The 13,032-nt window shown below is 36.1% G+C and overlaps 1 pseudogene; it reads left to right on the top strand.

Annotated features, from left to right (window-relative positions):
- Positions 1-5,570: 5,570 nt before the first annotated feature.
- Positions 5,571-6,115, top strand: LOC115302380 (annotated as a pseudogene).
- Positions 6,116-13,032: the final 6,917 nt, after the last annotated feature.

The following is a 13,032-nucleotide window of genomic DNA, read 5'->3' on the forward strand; positions in this document are numbered from 1 at the left end:
CCATCATCCAGAATACTCAGGAGACACTTAAGTGAAACACTAAAAAGGCCCTATTTGTCCGCCTAACTCTGTCTTGTTCTATACTCGCTTGTGCCTGAAAACAGTTATCTTCCCTGCGGCCTGAGTGGCAGCCCAGAGCTAAAATTTTTACTCCTTTTCTCCTAAAGAAGGGTTTCTGGTTAAAAACAACTTATCTCAAGAGGCCCTGAGTCGCTCAATTGGTTAAGCCTCTGACTCTTGATTTCAGCTCAGATCATGATCCTAGGGTTGTTAGCTGGAGCCCCATGACTGCTTGGGGTTCTCTCTCTCTTTTTCTCAAAATAAATAAGTGAACACTAAGCAACAACAACAACAACAGCAAGAACGACAACAATAATTTATCTCCTTTAGTTTAAATTGTTTTTAATGTCGATTTATTAGAGAGTGGTGAGAGAGGGGCAGAGAGAGAAGGGGACAGAAGATCTGAAGCAGGTTCTGTGTTGACAGCAGAGGACCCAGTGTGGGATTTGAACTCACAAACTGTGAGATTAAGACTGAAGCCGAAGTCAGACGCTTAATGGACTAAGCCACCTAGGTGTCCCCTTATCTCCTTTAGTTTAATAACAGGGTTCTGAGTTTGGCAAGAAATAAAGTGAAAACACGTGGCCTGCAGGTTGGAGGAAGAAGACAAAAACTCCTAATGGTGTATGAGAAAAGCTGTTTGGGACAATACAGAGCTCGACCCATCCTGCTGCTTGATGTCTCGGCTGTCCCCATCACATGGTGTACACGGAGGACCCCTGTCCCAGGCGTGGGTGTACACGGAGGACCTCTGTCCCAGGCGTGGGTGTACACGGAGGGCCTCTGTCCCAGGCGTGGGTGTGCACGGAGGGCCTCTCTCCCAGGCGTGGGTGTGCACTGAGGGCCTCTCTCCCAGATGTGGGTGTGCACTGAGGACCTCTGTCCCAGGCGTGGGTGTGCACTGAGGGCCTCTCTCCCAGATGTGGGTGTGCACTGAGGGCCTCTCTCCCAGATGTGGGTGTACACTGAGGGCCTCTGTCCCAGGCGTGGGTGTACACTGAGGGCCTCTCTCCCAGGCACAGGACCGGCTCAACATAGACCTCTCCTGTTTCTCTCTGACCAAACTGTAAGTTGTGAGTTGTGTGATCTCCAGATCCATACAATGGGCTACTCCAGTGACCCTGGCCTCCTCACTCTTTGCTAGGCCCTCTTACCCTGGATCCTTGCCTTCAGCTACTTCTTCTCTCTCTCTCTCTCCCACTCTTGCCTCTGAAATGCACCCCACAGCTCCCTCAACAAGGTTCAAGTCTGGCCTTCCCCATGAGGCTTATCCTGGCCGTGCAAACACTGCACACTGCCTTCCAGCTTCCTCACTTCTGCCACAATGCTCCGCCTCCTGTTCCTGACTTTACCCATTGTTCATTCCAAAGCATCTATTAATTAGTCAGCCTAATTAATTAATTATTTATTAATTATGTAGCCTAAGGTACCTAAAAATATGTTTTTTAAAAAACACCATTTAATATAAAATGTACAGACAATAGAGTTCCCACATAGCTCCTTCACCTCCCTCACTTTCCCTATTAGTAATGTCTTGCATTAGTGTGGTGTATCTGTTACCATTGATGACTTAATATTGATACATTATTATTATTATTAACTAATGTTCATAGTTTACACTAGAGCTGACTCTGTGTTCTACAGTTCCACCATTTTGGCAAACGTATCGTGACATATGTCTATGATTGCATTATCACTGAATAGTTTCACTGCCCTAAAAATCTCTTGTGCTCCATTGATTCACCCATCCATCCCTTATATCCAACTCCTGACAGCCATTGATCTTATTATTGTCTTTTCCCAGAATGCCACATAGCTGGAATTCATACCGTCAGTAGCCTTTTTCTATTGGGTTCTTTCCCTAGGCAGCATGCATTTAAGGTTCCTCCATGTCTTTTTGTGACTTGGTAGCTCATTTCTTCTTCTCACTGGATAACATTCATTGTCTGGAGGTACCCATTTGCTCTTCCATTTGCCTACTAAAGGATAACTTGGTTGCTTTCAAGTTTTGGTGATTGTGAATACATTTCTATAAACATCCATGGGCAGGTTTTCTAAGGGACTTGAGTTTTCAGTTCATTTGCAAAAATACCTAGGAGCATGATGACTGAATTGTATGGTCACCCTATCATTTCCCCAATGACTGTCCTGACTAATTTTTTTGACTTTATGTATTTTAATTTTATGTCTCCTCAGCAGTTATGGAGTGCTTATTTTTTTTTACAGCCTCTGTAACAAATCAGAGGGTTTTTGCCAGTCTAATAGGTGAAAAATTGTATTTCAAGGTAGTTTTAATTTACATTTCTTATTTTAGGAGTGAGTTTGGTATATTTTTATATATTTAAGAGTTGCTTGGTTTTCTATTTCTGTGAACTGGCAATTCATATCTCATGCCCATATTTCATTCAGGTTCTTGGTCTTTTTGGTCTCTATTTCAACAAGGCTGTATATACTAAGGATGTAAATCTTTCATCAGTGGCATAAACTGTAAATATTTCCTCAAGTTTGACATTTGTCTTGTTACTTTGCTCTCAGTGTTTTTCTTTTATTTTGTTGTTTTCTTTATCATAGACAATTTTACAATTTTTTCCCTTCTTATGTACTAATTTTGAGTCATAGTTAGAAAATGTCTCCTTCTGAGCTTACAGAAGAATTTGTCCGCCTCTTTTTAAAATCTCTGATCCATTTGGAAAGTATCGTGCTATAAAGTGTGAAAACAGATCGAATTTTAGCATATTCCATATGGTGATCCATGATCCTAACATCATTTATTACAAAGTCTAATTTTTCCCACTGATTTTTGAGATGTCACTTTTATATATGCCAAATTTCCATTTGGTCTCATTCTGCATTTTATATCTTACTCTATTCATCTGTTAATTTATGCATACATCAAAAACATGGTTTCCTTTACAGATAATTTGTAATATTTTAGTATGTGGTAAAACATGTTCCCCTTGCAGAAGAAAAAAAACCATTTCTTTCCAGTTTTGAGATACAATTTATGTGCAATAAAATTCATCCCTTTAAACTGACAATGCACCGCATTTTGACAAAAATATCAAACTGTGAAAACCACGGCTACAATCATGACGCCAATAATTTCCAATGCAAGCAGTTTCTTGTTGCACCTTTACAGTCGATTCCTCCCTCTGTCCTTGGGAAACCAGTGGCCAGCTTTTTTGTCAATCTAGACAGTTGGCATTTTAAAAAATAATTTAATGTAAATGGAAACATGCTGTATTTACACTTTTATATCTCATTTCTCTTACTCAGCATAATTGTTTTAAGATGCTTAATGTGTGTTGGTCGTTTGCTCTTTTTTTAATTTCACGTAGAATTTCATATTACACATAAGCTCTATTTTCTTTATCTGTTCACCTGTGAATGGACATTTTGTGTTACCTCCAGTCTCTTTGGCTCCTCAAAGTAACACTGCTATGGATGTTTCTATGTAAGTGCTTGTATGGACATATACTCTCACTTTTGTTAGATAAAGATTTAGGAGCAAAAGTAATTTCTTAGATAAATACTTAGAAATTTGTATATGTTGAATTTTTTAAGGGAGTGTAAAGAATGTTCCAAAGTAACTGTGCCATTGTATATTTCTATTTATTTTGAAAGAAAGAGATGGAGAGCAAGCAGGGGAGGGACAGTGAGACAGGGAGACAGAATCCCAAGCAGGTTCTGTGCTGATGCGGGGCTCGAACCCACAAACCAAGAGATCATGACTTGAGCTGAAATTGAGTTGGATCCTGAACGGACTGAGCCACATACTTTTTGGAAGATGTTTTTTTTTTTTTTAATTTGGACTTTTGTAATGGATATATACTGCTATCTTTTGGTGATGTATCTACCTTTGTGAAGAGTGTTCAAATTTTGCTTTTGTATACATTGTGTTTCCTTTTTAAATTTAATTTATTTTTTTAAATTTACATCCAAGTTAGTAAATATGCAACAATGATTTCAGAGGTAGATTCCTTAATATTATTGAACTTTATGAGTTCTTTTTGTATTCTAGGTAGAAGTTCTTTATCTGCTGTATGTATTACAAACATTTTTCTATCATTCTGTCTTGTTTTTATTTCCTTAAAGAAACACAAGTGCTTTTTATTTCAAAATAGTCATATATAGTTTTTAATGATTTTTCCTTTAAGAGATCTTTTCCTACCCCAAAGTTGCAAAGGTTCCCCTCCCTTTTATTCTTTTCTTTTTGACATGTAATGTCAAAGAAAATAACCACACCAAAGTTAATACACCCTTGCTTTTACATCACATAAACTCAGAGTTTACTGAAAATGGACCATGTTATTGATGTGGGGGTCACTTTCCTTCCCCCACAGAGATGTTCTGTTGGTTTTGTGTGAGTTGTTGTAAAGAATTCACATTCCCCATTGTGAAGTATCAATTGGATGTATACATGTGAGTCTTTTTCTAAACTGTGTATTCTGTTCTATTTATATGAGTTTGTTCATCAATACCACAATAGTGTTGAAATCAGGTAGTATAAATTTTACATCTGATTCCTCTTTATTTATTTATGTATTTATTTATTTTGAAAGACAGAGAGAGTATGAGCAGGGGAGGGGAGGAGAGAGAGGGAGAGAGAGAGAATCCCAAGCAGGCATGTGCAGAGCCAGACCTGGGGCTCTATCTTACAACCTGCAAGATCATGACCTGAGCTGAAATCAAGACTCAGAGTCTCAACTGACTGAGCCACCCAGATGCAGTGATCATCTTTTTTAAATTACAACTCTTTTCGTTGGTTTGAGTGTCCATATAAATTTTAGAACTAGTTTGTCAAAGTTTGAACTTTTTTTTTTCAGAGAAAGGAAAATCTAGTAGAGTTTGATTAATTTTATATTGAATATGTAGACCATTTTGGAGGAAACACTGAGGTTTTTTTTTTTAAATTTCTTTATTATTTTGAGAGAAAGAGACAGAGTGTGAGTCGGGGAAGGACAGAGAGAGAGAGAGAGAGAGAGAGAGAGAGAGAAAGAGAGAGAGAGACAGAATCCGAAGCAGGTTCCAGGCTCTGAGCTGTCAGCACAAAACCTGACGTGGGGCTTGAACTCTCAGACCGAGAGATCATGACCTGAGCTGAAATCAGACGCTTAACCGACTGAGCCACCCAGGTGCCCCAACACTGAGTTTTTTAATTAAGGAAAATAATATATTTCTGCATTCAGTTGGATCCTTTTAAATAGCCCTCAGTAACATTTTACAGTTTTCAGTAAATGACTTAAATGTCTCTTTTTAATTTTTCTGAATAGTTTACATCTTTTAAGTTCGATTTATTTATACTAAAAAACAAAGCAAAACAAAACAAAAATGGTATGCTAATTTCTTTCACTCCCAATCCCCACATCTGGGAACTATCAATTTGTTTTCCTTATCTATGAGCTTAGGTTTTTGATTTTCCTTATAAGAGAAATCATGTTAGTTGTCTTTCTCTGTCTGACTTAGTTTACAGAGCATAAAGCCCTTGAGATCTATACATATTTTCACAAATGGTTTATGGCTGTATAATATTCCATTATGTGGCGTTTTATAAAGATCACGTCAAAGTGAAGATGGAAGTGTCTGCCCTTCCCAAAGCTGAAGTCAAAGTAAAGGCTTTGAAGGCCAAGGAAATAGTGCTGAAAGGCATCCAGAGCCACAAAAATATTAGATCTGCGCCTCACCTACATTCTCATGGCCCAAGACACTGCGTCTCCAAAGGCAGCCCAAATACTCTCAAAAGAGTGCCCCCAGCAGAGAGAAGCTTAACCACTATGCCATTATCAAGTTCCCGCTGACTACCAAGTCAGGAATGAAGAAGATGGAAGACGACAACACACTTGTGCTCCTCATGGATGTCAAAGCCAACAGGCACCAGATCAAACAGGCTGTGAAGAAGCTCTGTGACACTGACATGGCCAAGGTCAACACCCTGGTCAGGCCCAATGGAGAGACGTCTGTATATGTTTGGCTCCTGACTGCAATGCTTTGGATGTTGCCAACAACATTGGGATCATCTAAACTGAGTTCAGCTGACTAAATCCAAATATAAATTTGTCACCATCAAAAATATTCCTTTGTGTGTGTATGTGTTTCTATATGTGTAAACTATAGATTATAGTATACATATTATGATACACACATGTATATATATACACAAATATATAAACACACACATATACATATGCACACACATCTCTGCATATATACACAAATACAAATATACAAGTACTCAAATATATATGCCACATTTTCTTTAGTCGTCAGTCAAATGGACACTAGGTTGTTTCTATATCTTGGCTATTGTAAATACTGCTGCCATGAGTATGGACATGCAGATATCTTTTCAAATCAGTGTCTTCATTTTCTTTGAATAAATACCCAGTAGTGGCATTGCCGGATCAGATAGTAATTCTATCTTTGTTTTTTTGAGGCAGCTCTATGCTGTTTTCCATAGTGGATGCACCAGGTGACATTCCCAGAAACAGTGAATGAGGCTTCTTTTTGCTCCACATCCTTGCCAACACTTGTCATGTCGAGTCTTTTTGATAATAGCCATTCTAACAGATGTGAGGTGAGATCTCATTGTAAATTTGATTTGCATTTCCATGATTATTGATGAGTAGAGCATCTTTTCATGCGCCTATTGGCCATCTGTATGCCTTCTTTAGAAAAATGTCTATTCAGTTCTTCTGCCTATTTTCTTCATTGAATTGTTTTTTCTGCTGTTCAATTGTAGTAGCTTTTTATATATTTTGGATATTAGCCCCTTATCAGATATATGGTTTGCTAATATCTTCTCTTATTCAGTAGGGATTGTTTTTTATTTTGTTGATGATTTTCTTTGCTCTGCTGAGTCATCTTAGTTTGATGTAGTTCCACTTGTCTATTTTTGCTTTTCTTGCTTTTGCTTTTAGTGTCAGATTAAAAAATCATCACCAAGACTGATGTCAATGAACTTAATGCCTATGTGTTCTTCTAGGAGTTTTATGGTTTAAGGTCTTACATTCAAGCCTTTAATCTATTTTGAGTTAATTTTTGTGTACGATGTAATTTAATGACCTACTTTTATTTTTTCGCATGTGGTTGTCCAATTTTCCCAACACCATTCATTGAAGGAAATGTCCATCCCCTATTTTATATTCTTAGCTCCTGTGTCATAAATTAATTGACAATATATGTGTGGGTTTATTTCTGGGTTTTCTATTCTGCTCATTAATCTATGTGTCTGTTTTTATGCCAATATCCTACTCTTTCAATTGCTATAGCTTTGTAATAGAATTTGAAATCAAAAATCATGATGCATTCACTTTGCTTTTCTTTCTCAAGAATTTTTTTGTATATTTAGGGTCTCTTATGGTTCCACACAAATTTTAGGATTTTTTGGGGGGGTTCTATTTCTGTAAAAAATGCCATTGGAATTTTGAGAAAGACTGCATGGAATTTGTATATTGCTTTAGATAATATGAATATTTTAACAATATTAATTCTTCCAAACTATGAGCATGAGATGACTTTTCATTGTTTGTGTCTCTTTCAATTTCTTTCACTAATGTCTTATAGTTTTAATACATGCATCTTCTCCTTGGTTACATTAATTCCTAAGTATTTTATTTTATCTTTTGATGGAATTGTAAAGGGGATTGTTCTCTTAATTACTCTTTCTAATAATTCATCATTAGTGTATAGAAATGCAGTACATATTTTGTGCATATTTTTTATTCTGCACTTTACTAAATTTATTAGTTCTTGCAGTTTTTTTGATGGGGTCTTTAGGGTTTTCCCTAATATAATATAAGGTAATTTGCAAATAGTGAGATTTATTTCTTCCTTTTTAATTTGGATGCCTTTAATTTCTTTTTCTTGTGCAATTGCTGCAGCTAGGTCTTCCAACACTGTGTTGAATAAAAGTAGTGAGAGTGGATATCCGTGTCTTTTTCTGATATTAGATAAAAACTTTTCAGCTACTCACCAATGGGTATGATTTTAGCTGTGGGATTTTCATATGTGCCATTTATTTATTTACCTTAATTAATTTATTTTTAAAATGTTTATTTTGAGAAAGAGAGAGAGAGAGAGAGAGAGAGAACACAAGTGGGGGGGGGGGAGGGGCAGAGAGTGAGAATCCCAAGTAGGCTCCATGCTGTCAGTGCAGAGCCTGACGTGGGGCTTGATCTCATGGGTCATGAGCTGAAATCAAGAGTCAGATGCTTCAACCCATTGAACCATCCAGGCTCTCTTCCTGTCTTGTTTTTATTATATTGACATATGTCCTCTCTATATCCACTCTGTTTAGAGTTCTTATCATAAATGGATGCTGAATTTTTTCAAATGTTTTTTCCTCATCTATTGATATGATCATGTAATTTTTATCCTTCGTTTTGTTAATGTGGCATATCACATTAACTGATGTGTGAATGTTGAACCATGCCTGCTTCCCTGGAATACGTTTCACTTGCTCATGATATATGATTCTTTAAATGTTTCGTTGAATTTGATTTGCTCATATTTTGTTATCTTTTTTCATCAAGGATATTGCCTTGTAATTTTCCTTTTCTGTGGCATCATTGTCTAGCTTTGGTATCAGGGTAATGCTGGATTTGTAAAGGGAGTTTGGAAGTATTCCCTCCTCTTTTGCTTTTTTGATGAGTTTGAGAAGGGTTGGTATTAATTCTTCTTTGAATGTTTGGTGGAATTCACTAGTGATAATTTGTGGTCACAGACCTTTATTTGTTGGGAGATTTTTGAGTGCTGATTCAATCTCCTTACTAGTAACTGGTTTGTTCAGATATTTTTTTTCATCATAATTTAGTCTTGCTAGTTTGTATTTTTCTGGGAATTTATCTGTTTCTTTTAGGTTATCTAATTTGTTAGTGTATAATTGTTCACACTAGTCTCTTATGGTCCTTTGTATTCTGTGATATCAGTAGTAACCTGATCCCTTTCATTTCTGATTTTATTCCTGTGTTGTCCTCCCCCCGCCCACCCCTCACCCCTTGGTGAGTCTAGCTAAAGGTTTGTCAATTTTGTTTGTCTTTTCAGAGAACCAGCTCTTAGATTTATTAGTCTTTTCTATTGCCTTTTTAGTCTCTGTTTCATTTTTTTCTGCTCTAATCTTTGTTACTTTATTCCTTCTACTCACTTTGTGCATCACTTGTTCTTTTTCTGGTTTTGTGAAATAAAGTCAGAGACTTCTGTTATTTCTTGAGATGGACATTTACTGCTATGAACTATATTCTTAGAACTGCATTTTGCTCCATTCCATAAATTTTGGGATGTTCCTTTTCTATTTTCATTTGTTTCAAGGTATTTTCTGATTTCTCTTTTGGTTTCTTTTTTGATTCATTGATTATTCAGTAGCATGTTGTTTAATCTCCATGTATTTGTAAATTTTCATTTTGTATTTTTTTATGCTACTGTAAGTGGTTTATTTCAGTTTCTAATTGTTTGGTTTTAGTATGCTAAAATGCATTAGATTTCTGTGTATTTACCTTGAATCTGACGCGTTTTTCAATTTATACTGTTAGTTCTTTCTTTAAAAAAATTATTTAATTTGAGAGAGAGAGCATGAGCATAAGTGGGATAGAAACAGAGAGAGAGAGAGAGGGAAAGAGATTCCTAAACAAGTCTGCACTGTCAGTGCAGAGTTTGACACAGGGCTAAAACTCTTGAACTGTGAGATCATGACCTGAGCCAAAATTTAAAGTCAGGTGCTCAACTGACTGAGCCATCCAGGTACTCCCATGTTTTTAGTTCTAATAGTTGTTTTTTAAATTTCCTAGGATTTTCTTTTACATAAACAATCATGTCATCTTTAAATAGAGAGAGTTTTGTTTCTCCCTTTCTGGTCTTTGTACTTTTTATTTTTTCTTGTTACCTTTTACAATAGTTAGGACCTTTAGTATAAAGCTTAATAAAAAAGTCAGTGTGGGAATGCTTATTTTATTCATCCCACTGTATCAAAACATTAAATATTTTGTTTTAAACATGACATGATTGTTAAATTGTTTGTAGATGATGTTTATTGGATTGATGAACATTCTTTATATTAACATTTTATAAAATTTGTATTTAATTTTTTAAATTTTATTATTTTTTAATGTTTATTTTAGAGAGAGAGAGAGGGAGAGAGAAACAGAGCATGAGAAATGGAAGGGGCAGAGAGAGAGGGAGACACAGAATCGGAAGCAGGCTCCAGGCTCTGAGCTGTCTGCACAAAACCTGAAATGGGGTTTGATCCCACAAACTGTGAGATCAGGATCTACACTGAAGGCAGATGCTTAACTGACTGAGCCACCCAGGGGCCCCTGACCTTTTTTTTATTGTTAATTTGTGTAGAGTTCTGTGAAATGTTTTATATATACATATGTATGTATATATAAAACACATATGGAGCATGGAGGCTCAAATGCTTTGTTCTAATAGACCCGCTTTATTATACCAAAAGGACAAAGGACAGTGGAGGAAGAAGATACGTATTGATTGGGGTCCCGTAATCCCAGGCACACTTGCCCTCACGACCCTGTGTTGCACCAAAGCACTCTGGTCTGGGTCTTACACCTAGAAGTGCTCATGCGAAGCGCTTGTGTGATAGGAAGCCCCAGCGTCTGCTCATGGTCACATACCTTCGAGCTATGTGACCAGCTTTAATATTTGAGCCCCTACCTTTCTGCCCCAACCCAGCTAGCCTCCACTGAACCCTGGTGCAATTTATAAATCTAATTATTAATAAACACTGTTAACAAGCTGAGGAAGTCTTCTCCAGAACACCTTGCATACAGATAACTGGGGAACATCATTGATCTCTAATTAATAGATTCTGTAGCCCTATTTAATTAATAGATTCTGTAGCTCTAGAGATAAATCTGTGGTCAGTCCAGACAAACTGAAATCACCCAGTGATATGTTACTACGTTAATTCTTGATTGTGAAAATCTTGCATCCCTGGATAAACCCTATTTTTGCCCATCTTATATGTTATTTTGGATCCAGGTGGTAATAGTTCGTGACAAAATTTTTTATGTGTGATCATGAGTGATTTTATTCATTTTGATAATGCACTTGTCAGATTTTAGTGTTGGGGTTATGCTGTCTTCATAAAAAAAAGTGGGAACGTATTCCCTCTTCATTTGTTTAAATAATCATTAAAACATATGGGCCAGATTTCTTGGTGGAAAAGTTTTGATAGCAAGTTTATTTTATTTAATAGGTATTATACTATTCAACTTTAAGTTTCATGTTGTGTCATTTTTTTTATTACATCTTTCAATGAATTTGTCAATATCATGTAAATTGTAAAGTTTGTTTGGATGATGTGTGTCATTATATTCTTTAATTATACCTCTAATGGCGCTGGTTCTGTAGTAATAACTTTTCCTTCACTGTTAATATTGGTCATTTTCTTTTTTTCCCTGCTCAATCTAGTTAATGATTTGTCAGTTTGCTTACCCTTTGAAGAACTAATTTTTGCTTTTGTAAATTTATCAACACTAGGAATTTTTTATGCTATAAACTTCATGTAAAGTCCATCAATAGATTAACATACTCCCATATATATTTATGTATAATGTTTAATATGTTAACATATTAAACATTATACTTAATCTTTATACTATATAAAATATATATATTGCATTAACATCATGCATTTTACAGATATAATGAGAAAATATTTATATTTATTCAATTATTTACCATTTGTGATTCTTATATTTTCTTCTGAAGATCCGAGTTTCACTCTTGTAGCATTTCTCTTCAACGTAAAGATATTTATCTACCACTTATTGTAGTGGGTGTGTTGCTTAGAAGTTCTTTTCATCATGTTTTATTAAGAAATCCTTTTTGAAGGATTGTTTCGACATATAGGATACTGGATTATTTTTTTTTCCTTTTGGCATCTTGGCTATGGTTTTCTTGTTTACAAACTCATTATTTGTGAAGATGGGTGAGTCCATGTCATTAAAATTATTGAGCATCTGCCATAGAGTGTCACTTTTCTCTGGCTGCTTTCAAGATTTTATCTTTGTTTTCTTTTTCCAGCCATTTGATATTGATGTGCCTTGGTATGCCTTTCACCATATTTGTCTTCTTGGGAATTTATTGAGACTCTTGAGTCTATAAATCTACACCATTCACCAAAGCTGAAAAACCTTGGCAATTATTTCTTTAAATATTGTTCTCCTGTCCCCCTCTCCCTCATCTTTCCTTCTTCAACTCAAGTTGCATGCATTTCAGATAAATTAGTCTTGATGTATACGTATCTGAGGCAGCGTTTATTACTTTAGAGCTTTGTTTCTTTCTTCAGATTGTATAATTTCCAATGATTTCTCTTTAGGTTGATTGATTTTTTTCTCCATTATCTCCATTCTGCTATTAAGCCCATTCAGTGATTTTTACACTTTAGATATTACATCTTTTGGTCCTCCGGTATTTGTGTGGGTCTCCTCCATATTTCCTGTTTCTCAGCTGAGTTTCCTGACTCTTCATTATTATGAGTGTATTTTCTTTTAGCTCATTGAGCGTGGTAACAAGAACTGCTGTAAATTCTTTGACAACTCCAACATTTGGGTCATATCAAGATTGGCCTGTTTTTTGGTCTTTTTCATTGAGAGTGTGTTGTATATTCCTGATACTTCAATTGTCAAATAAATTTTTCTTGTCTTCAGGACATTATGAATATCCTGTTCTGGAGATTTATATATACACATAAAGTTAAATACACACACACACACACACACACACACACACACACACACTCCTCACAGACTTTCATAGCTTTTGTTTAGCATGCAATTAGCTTGGTTAGACACAAAGGGTCTAAAGTTTATTTTTTTCTAGTGCTGATATTTTTCTTGTCTGCAACTGCCAGCACCTCAGACGTCAGTCGATTACTCTCGTCCCCGCTGTGCTGTGGAGTTGCCCCACACAGGTATTGTCCTGTGTTCCTTCTGAGATCAAGGCAGAGTTCAGACA

The sequence above is a fragment of the Suricata suricatta genome, chromosome 9, assembly GCF_006229205.1.
Source record: "Suricata suricatta isolate VVHF042 chromosome 9, meerkat_22Aug2017_6uvM2_HiC, whole genome shotgun sequence".
Taxonomy (NCBI): Eukaryota; Metazoa; Chordata; class Mammalia; order Carnivora; family Herpestidae; genus Suricata; species Suricata suricatta.